Here is a 9,205-nt window from a genome sequence, read left to right as displayed (position 1 = left end):
TACTGAGACTGAATTTCGGGGAAGCTTTCAAGGAGAAATACTTGGGAAACTAGGCAGTGGCACCAGGACACCAAGGCCGTGTCATCCTAAGGCTTTGGGCAGAGGTGAGACCGACCCCTGTAGGGAGGCCAGGATCTTGGAGGCCCCAGAACGTTGGAGCCCCAGTGACTGCAGTGGAAAAAGGACTCCCGTCCGTTTGGCAGAGATGAGTCCGATGTTTTCTTGATTCTGAAACTTCCAGGCATCAGGATGGCTGGCTCTTGTCCCACCAGCCGATGGCACAGTACTGAGACCACGCTGGCTTGGCCCCCGTGTAGCTGGCAGGCATCCTGTGAGTAGAAGACACGGTGGGGCCGTGCTTTCCCGGGCTGTACAAGCCGTCCGTTCCCCTCTCACAGTGTGCTCACCCAGCTCGGCTGAATTTTGCAAGCTCCTTGAAGGCTAGAGGGAGGCCCCACACGGAACCTAAGGGGTGAGCTTACTCCCTGGAGCTCATCGGGACCCTGTCTGTGCAGCTCTGGGGGTCAGTCGGTCAGTCCAGCGCACAGGAAAGACATATGCAAACACTGCTTCCATTCAGCTAGCCAGATGGGCCAGGTTCGACTAGGATTTCTTCCTTTTTTTAGCAAGGTAATGAAGTGTACCCGTTGTATTGGGGAAAATGAAGAAATGATACTTTGCTAGATCTTCTGGGTGCATCTGTGATGAAGCTTTGCGTAAACATCTGTGTGGTTGAGGACAGGGAAGGCATTATCTGTCCGCCTCCTCTTAGTAATTCCCAGACGATCGACATCAACCCTTTTCTTTCTCTTGAGTCCCCAAAGGAACTTTGGGGATCGTCCTCACCCGGGGTTACCCTTTCCTGAACCTTCTCAGCGGTTTACATGCTTCTGGTACTATGTGCAATAGTTTTGGTTGACACTTGTGTTCAGTAAGAAATCAGTGCAGGTTGCAGATTTTCTACCGTCTTCCTCCACCCCAAACCTGCCGTGAGGTGGGATCTTAGGGATTCCCACTGCTCAGAAGGCCTCCATTCTGCGCCCCCAGCCTTGTTTCTCTTCTGTGCTGGAATTATCCCTTCCCACCTACCCCTCCTTTTAAACTATACAGCATTTCAGCTGCAGCCCAAAAGTAAGCAATGCCTAATATGAAGTAGAAAGTCCCATCTGTGTGCTGGTTCTGTTGGTAACGTGGATCTCACAAACTCCAGGGGAGCAAAGGGGCTTTTCAGTGTCTTTTGCTTTCATAAACAGGGAATTTATATTCTAAGGCCTTGAATTGAGTTTTTTTTTCCTCATAAAATAGTCTGATAAGCTAATTTTTAAAAAGAAATGCCATTAAGTATGTTGCATTGTGGTTTAAAATTACTAACAAGTTCTGGGAAAGAAGAATATTTGATTTTGAATCTTACATGTTTTTAAAAATTAGATATGAAGGGGCACAAAATATGAATATTTTGTTTCTTTAGGGAGGGCATGTGGAAAGGGTTTGAGGGTTTGGGACGGGAGAAGTATTTTGCAGAGATATCAATGTCCAAATAATTTTTAAAAAATAATAAAGGTATTTAAGCAGTGACTTTGTCCTATTTCTATTTTTTAAAAATATTTATATAGGGGCGCCTGGGTGGCTCAGTGGTTTAAGCCTCTGCCTTCGGCTCAGGTCATGATCTCAGGGTCCTGGGATCGAGCACCACATCGGACTCTGTGCTCAGCGAGGAGCCTGCTTCCCTCTCTCTCTGCCTGCCTCTCTGCCTGCTTGTGATCTCTCTCTCTCTGTCAAATAAATAAAATCTTAAAAAAAATATATATAAAATATATATATATATATATATATATTTGACACAGAGAAAGCACAAGCAGAGGGAGAGGGCCGAAGCAGGCTCCCCTCTGAGAAGGGAGCCTGATGCGGGGCTCGATCCCAGCACCCCGGGACCATGACCTGACCCGAAGGCAGACACCTAATCGACTGAGCCACCCAGGTGCCCTGTCTTTGTCCTACTTCTAAGTCAAAACTATTCTGTTAGAAGAGACCATCCCTCTTTTGGACTCTGTGTCTGTGGAATTTCCCGGGCCGAGACGACCTCCCCCCATTATTCTTTTTTTTTTTTTTTTAAGATTTTATTTTTGACAGACAGAGATCACAAGTAGGCAGAGAGGGAGGCAGAGGGAGAGAGGAGAAAGCAGGCCCCCCACGGAGCAGAGAGCCCAATGCAGGGCTCGATCCCAGGACCCTGGGACCATGACCTGAGCCAAAGGCAGAGGCTTTAACCCACTGAGCCACCCAGGTGCCCCTCCCCCCATTATTCTTACCCTTATTCGTCCTCATTCCAGTGCTGGCCCCAGGGCCACGTTTGAGCTCCGTTTTGTTAATTTCTACATGTCTTTAACAGTGTGGAAGCTTTTGTGGGTTTTGTTGTTGTTGTTGTTTTGCATGTGTTCAGGATTCATACTTTTATTTCACACACAGGAAATTCATGAACAGAACTCTCTGTTCGCTATCTGTTTCTTAGTCCAGTGCCAGCACAGACAGTGTGGACGGGGGACTAGTTCTCAGAGGAAATGCCCGTGCCCCAAAGCTCTCCAGCAGCATCGTCCTGAAGCCAAGTTCTGGCCCTCAATGTCTCTGTACCTTGCGACCGAGGGCCCTAGCCCAGCCCATTAATGCCTGACTTTGATTTTGACACCACCCTGCCCGGTGCCCCAAGACACCTTGGCGCTCTCGTTAACAGTGTTAGGTTTCTAGACCACCTCCCTAGTCAGGACAGAGGAACAAGGCTGGAAACGCCATATGAATTTCTGAGAAAATGTTTTCAGTGTTGAAAAGGTTTAACATTAAGTGAGTTGAAATGCAAAGGGAAGTTACATCCCCGTCGTCGGGGCCAAGTTCCCGCGTATGTATGAAGTATCATCTCATCTCCTGTTGTTTGAGCAGCCGTGCTAATCACCGTTCTCCCGCGACGTGTCAAGGAAGGAATAGGCTGTTCACAAGGCCGAACTGCTTACAGATGAAGACACCAGCTACTGGTGGTTCTGTAGGGGGAGAAAACTGTGGGACGCTTGGGTTCTCGATCCCAGATCTCCCTTTAAGTCCTCCTGGGACCTCCCACGCACCAGCCAAACCCTCTGAGCCTGGAGAGCGGAAGGAACAACCTTTACGTAGGTCAGAGAGTTGAGGGTTCTAGGAGGTGCTCCTGGAAGCCCTTTTGAAACCATGCAAACACCCCACACATGTCACGTGTCCTTCTTGCCAGATAATACTACAACATATTTGCCAAGGTTTGCCGTGTGCGCTGTGCCATTCTAAGTATGGGGGCGATGCAGAGACACGCTACGGTCCCGGGGCTGGAGGAACTAGCAGTCTGCAGTTGAGTGGAAATTGGCATTCTCATCCGCACAGCTGGCAAAACCCTCTTTTGCATCTCAAGTGTTAGAGCCCCGCTTTGAAAGCTTTGTTGGCTTTGCTTTTAAAACCATCACCAGGAACGGTGGAAAGTGTGTGGATCGTGTGAAGTGTGAAACCCACGGCAGGACAGGACAAAGGGGAAATTGTAAATATCAGCGTTGCCTACATCGATCTCAATGGCGCCCGAGGAGGAAGCATTAACATTGCCCAGGAGTGAAATAGGCAGCTGGCTGGGACACAGAAAAGTGCCTGAAAATTGGATTGCAATTGAGCAGCTTTTTCTTCTAGATTTTCCTTCCAAACATCTAAAGATTGAAACTCCCTGCTTGCACATGGCAAGCAAAATAAGCAAGGGCTTTCATTTATAGAGAAGCATAGGCTGAAATTCAAGTTCATTTTGCCTTTTTTTTTTTTTTTTTTGGTCCTTCAGATTTTTTACCAGGCTTTATCATTCTCAGCATTGGTCCTCGTTCCTCTCCCTGTTTGCTCAGTGACTAGCCCCCTCCCTGCACACTCTCTCCAACTAGCACTGCTTTTAAGCCTGGTAGCACGTTAGAACCACCCAGTTCACTTCCAGTACTTTCGTCTGGCAGCATGCCAGAACTGTTCTCTCACAACCTCCTGAGTGCCTTGAAGTTCCCAGGTGATCCCAGGTGCAGGGACGATTGGGTTTCCCGAAGAAATGAGAGAAGGGCTTTCAGGCTCGAGATGTTGCTTTACTGAGCGTGGTCCCCACTGGGTGGAGGAAGAGACAGGTGTTGAGTATCACAACGTCAGAATAGCAAATGCCACAGGCGCCTGGGTGGCTCAGCCCGTGAAGCATCTGCCTTAGGCTCAGGTCATGATCCCAGGAGTTCTGGGATGAGTCCCACCTGGAGCCCCAGCAGGGAGTCTGCGTCTCCCTCTGACCCTCCCAGCTCTCATGCTCACTATCTCTCGCTCTCTCAAATGAATGAGTGAAATCTGTTTTTAAAAAGATTTAAAAAAAAAAATAGCAAATGCCAGCCTGTCATGTGCAGACAGAGCCAGCGAAAATGTCCCTCCATCTAGAAGCTCAGGTCCTGGGAAAGTAAAGAGAAGGGGTGATGGTCTCATTTCTTATGAGGTCAGTGCTTATCTTCATCAGGGCTTTCATTCCCGGACAAACACTTCCGAGCACTCGCTCTGTGCCAGCCACAGTTCTGTGTGCCTGGGACGCATCCTTGCCCAGCAAATCCTAAGAACGGCCTCCGTCCGCTCTTGAGGGGAGGGACACTTAACAATGGCATAAGGAAGAGCTCATGGAATGTCAGATGTGGTATTAAATGATAAGCCTTCCAGGAAAGGAAAAACCTGAGCCTGGGGGAAGGGGGTGGGTTGCGGTTGTTAAAAAGACAGGCAGGTTGGGCCACATGGAGCAGGTGACATTTGAGCAAAGACCCGGGAGTGGGGTGGGTGTGAGCCAAGCAGATGTGTGAAGATGAGTGTTCCCGGGATGGGGGGGCAGGGGTCCCCAGGGCGTGAGCCAGCCGTGCTAGAGAAACAACAAGGAGCTGAGCCGGAGGCAGGGAGGGCAGAGCGACAAGGGCATGACCGTGGTGGGGATGGAGGGTGTGTAGGAGAGTCAGCCCCTGTGGGACATCGTGGATCATCGTCACAATAAGCATTCTGGCTTTTTCTCAGAGTGGAGTTGCTGGAGGATGGGAGCAGAGGAGGGACGTGACCCGGTTTCGGTTTCAAAGGATTTTGCTGGCTGGTGGGCGGACCGAAGGGGCTGGTGTGCACGCAGAGACTGCGGTAAGGAGCCCACCGCACCCCTGGGAGAGGCCGCCATGCCCCAGCAGAGAGCTCCTCCTCTGCCTAGGTTGTGCCAGTAGAGCCAAAAGGATTTGCTGATGGGCTGGTCATGAAACGTAATAGCAAGACAGCAGTTGAGGGTGACTCCAGGGTGTTTCAAAGCCTGCAGTGGCCACCTTGTCATTTGTTACCCGAGGAATTTTATTATTTTTTTATTTTATTTAAGCTTTATTGATTTCAGTGATCCCTACACCCAACATGGGGCTCGAACTTGTGACCCCAAGATCAGGAGTCCCACACTCTTCTGACTGAAACAGCCAGGTGCCACCTCCAACCCCCACCCCCAAGGGGATTTTTTTTTTTTTTTTAGATTTTATTTATTCGAGAGAGAGAGAGAGAGAGAGGATGAAAGGGGCAAGGGGCAGAGGGAGAAGCCGGCTCCCTGATGAGCAGAGGGCCTGATGTGGGACTTGATCCTGGGACTCTAGGATCATGAGCTGAGCCTAAGGCAGTTGCTTAACCAACTGAGCTACCCAGGTGCCCCCACCCCAGGGGATCTTAATTTGCAGAGGTGACTGAGTGATGAGAGAAAAGTCAATGCCGTTGAAAGGTTTTCATTACTTGTATTTCCCAAGAGGAGGGGCCATGCCACGTTTCACAGGACCACATGGGGAGCACCGGGTTTGGGCTAGGAGGCAGAAGGAGCAAGAAGAAAGCCAAGGCCAAGAGGCTTAGTTGGGGATTCTGAGGGAATGGCTAGTTGGGACCTGGCAAAGAATTTAGGATTGGCTGGTTTAAATAATTCCGCTGGGCTTTGGGGCACCAGGCCGGCCCCTAGCTGTCTGGTACCTGGCCCTGGGGTAATCAGGGAGAGGGACACTGGCTTGGTGTGTGAGCGATTGAAAAGGAGGCAGCTGGAGGCACAGAACTGGGGAGCTCTTTGCTCTCTTTAAGAATGGGCTGGCCCTGGGGCACCTGGGTGGCTCAGTCAGTTAGGTTAAGCATTGGATTCGATTTCAGCTCAGGTCAGGATCTCAGGATCTTGCCAAAGACCCCGGCATTGGACTCAGTGTGGAGTCTGCTTGAGATTCTCTCTCTCCCTCTCTCTCTCTACCCCTCCCCCATCATCGAAAATAAATAACTAAATCTTTAAAGGAAAAAAAAAAAAGAGGGCAGCCCCAGGAGGGGTTAGTGTGTCCTCAGTCACCAAGGCCACAAATGGCAGAGCCTCGGGAATAAAGGAAATAAGAAAATACATAGTTAATACACTTGGCCCTGTGACGAGAGGATGCCAGAGGGACAAATCTGAAGACACAGGACAGTTATGTACTCCGGCTGCTAGAGAGGGACACCCTGAACTCTCAGTGGCTGGGCCTCATCGACATTTGTGCACTTGGCAGAAGTTGGGGTGTTGGTTTGGCTCCACGGGTCATCGAGGTCGCTCCCGGCAGAGGCTGTGCGATCTTTTCATTATTTTTCTTAGAGAGAGAGAGAGAGAGAGAGAGCACAAGTGAGGGGAGGGGCAGAGGGAGGGGGGAAGAAGCTCGAGCAGACTCCGAGCTGAACGCAGACCCTGACACAGGGCTTGATCCCAGGACCCCAAGATCATGACCTGAGCTGAAATCAAGAGTCAGAGGCTTAACTGACTGAGCCACCCAGGTGCCCCGAGGCTGTGCCTTTTGTGACCTGCATCCTCCGTAATTGTCCTGGGCGGGCAGAGGATCAAATGGCGGGCTTCCATGGGCCGGGTCTAGAAAGGTCTTCTGTTGCTTCTGCCCGTTCAGTGACCACACCCAATGGCGAGGGAGGAAAAGTGGCCTCGATGGCTGCCTGAGGGGACAGGGAGATCAGTTGGGTGAACAGTGGGTCGTTCTGGGTGCAGGAACTGGAGGTCGGCTTTGGATGTGGTGAGTTCTAAATGAATACGCATTAGGTTGGTACACCTGGGTGGCTCAGTTGGTTGGGCGACTGCCTTCGGCTCAGGTCATGATACTGGAGTCCCGGGATCGAGTCCCGAATCAGGCTCTCTGCTCGGCAGGGAGTCTGCTTCTCCTTCTGACCCTCCCACTTCTCATGTTCATTCTCTCTCTCTCAAATAAATAAATAAAATCTTAAAAAAAAAAAGAATATGCATTAGGCTTCCAACTGGTGAAAGATGTTGTGGATCGGAAACTCAGGAGAGGGTCTGGACTAGAGTTAAAACCGTGAGAGCTGTCAGCACCTGGGTGGGAAACTTACAACCACGGGTTGCCATGAGCTCCCCGAAAGGGTGAGGGGAGACAGAGGGGCCCTCTAACACGGAAAGCTCATGCACATGAGGAAGATTGGAGACAGTAGGAACAGCCAACGAGGCCAGAGTCGAGCCAGCAAACGGGTGTCCTGCAAGACACAACAGGACAGTGCCTTCTGGAGGAGGGACCAGCTATGTCCCTGGCCTGGGGGTGGACCATGAGGTATAGCTATGTGAAGGTCACTTTTCTGACCTTGATGAGAGCAGCTTTTGGGGAATGGTAGGGGCAAACTGGGATCAGAGCAGGTTCAGGAGAGAAGAGAGGAGAGAGCAGAGAGTGAGAATAAGTAGCTTGGAGAGTTGCTTGCTGCCCAGGGAAAGCAAATAAATAGAAAGTCATGGTGAGGGAAAGTGGCCAAAAGGTTGGGTTTTGTGAGGGACAAATTTACTTTATTTTTAAAGATTTTGTTTATTTATTTGGGAGGGGAGAGTACAAGTGTGGGGAGAAGGAGAAGCAGACTCCCTGCTGATCAGGGAGCCTGACGCAGGACTCGATCACAGGACACCAGGATCATGACCTGAGCTGAAGGCAGACGTTCAACGACTGAGCCACCCTGGTATCCCAGCTATCTTGGTTCTGATTTCCATTTCCCTAGTGACCAGTGATGTGGAGCATTTTCTCATGTGCTTGTTGGCCATCTGTAGATGTTCTTTGGTGAAATGTCCAAGTCCTTTGCACATTTTAAAAATCAGGTTGTTGGGTGCCTGGGTGGCTTAGTGGGTTAAGCATCTGCCTTCAGCTCAGATCATGGTCTCAGGGTCTTGGGATCAAGCCCTGAATTGGGCTCTCTGCTCAGCAGGGAGCCTGCTCCCTGCCCCCACCTGCCTCTCTACCTACTTGTGATCTTTCTGTTGAATAAATAAAATTGAAAAATCTTTTAAAAATTCGGGTTGTTTTGTTTTACTTTTAGGACTTTTTTCTGTATCCTAGATATTAACCGCTTATCTGGGTATGCGATTTGCAAATATTTTCCCCCATTTCATGGGTTGCCCCTCTACTCTGTCAACAGTATCTTTTGATGGGCAATCAAATATTTCTACAGTTCTAGTAGCTGCCTCTCCTGAAGTCTGCAAACTCTATTTCAAAGATTCCTCAAGTGACATGAACAAACCAGCTTTGGGTCGTCATGTTTGGGTTTGGAGGACCCAGACCTTCTAAGCAGAAAAGACCAGTTGCCCAGAGAATGTCTGATATTTGGGTTGTCTCTTTTGACCCCCGAAGTAGGAATGATTCTCATGTAATTGAGGAAGAAACGGAGGCCCACGGGGGTAGTGACAACCGCAGAGATGCCAAGACTCTTGGGAGGTGAGTCATAGTTCAGAACACGTGTGTTTCCCCAAGGGTGAACCGGAAATGAACACATCTCCATGGGCATAAGCGTGGTGGAAAGGAAGGGAAGCCCCGGGAACCACGTCATGTAGAAGTTGGAGGCAGAGAAGTGTTGGAGACCCACTCCTGGGCCGGGTCTCCTACAGGCCTCCACGTTGATGTGGGCCTCCCTAGGTCCCAAAGGGCTTTCACAGAATCTTCTTTCAGCCTTATGCAGAGATACCCCTATCCACGGTCGTGGGGGCGGGGAGCAGGTTACATCACTTGCAAGCAGTGGACTTGTAAATGAAAGCTTTGCTCTCAAATCTCAGCCCTGCCCTGAATAGCTTAAGCCACCGTGTGCCTTGTAATTTTGTAATCTTGCTTTCTAGAAGGTGGATGAGAACTGCAAACTCAAAGCTTAGGAA

This window comes from Lontra canadensis, unplaced genomic scaffold, assembly GCF_010015895.1.
Source record: "Lontra canadensis isolate GAN:19392208 unplaced genomic scaffold, GSC_riverotter_1.0 scaffold122, whole genome shotgun sequence".
NCBI classification, from domain to species: Eukaryota; Metazoa; Chordata; class Mammalia; order Carnivora; family Mustelidae; genus Lontra; species Lontra canadensis.
This window is presented reverse-complemented; position numbering follows the sequence as displayed.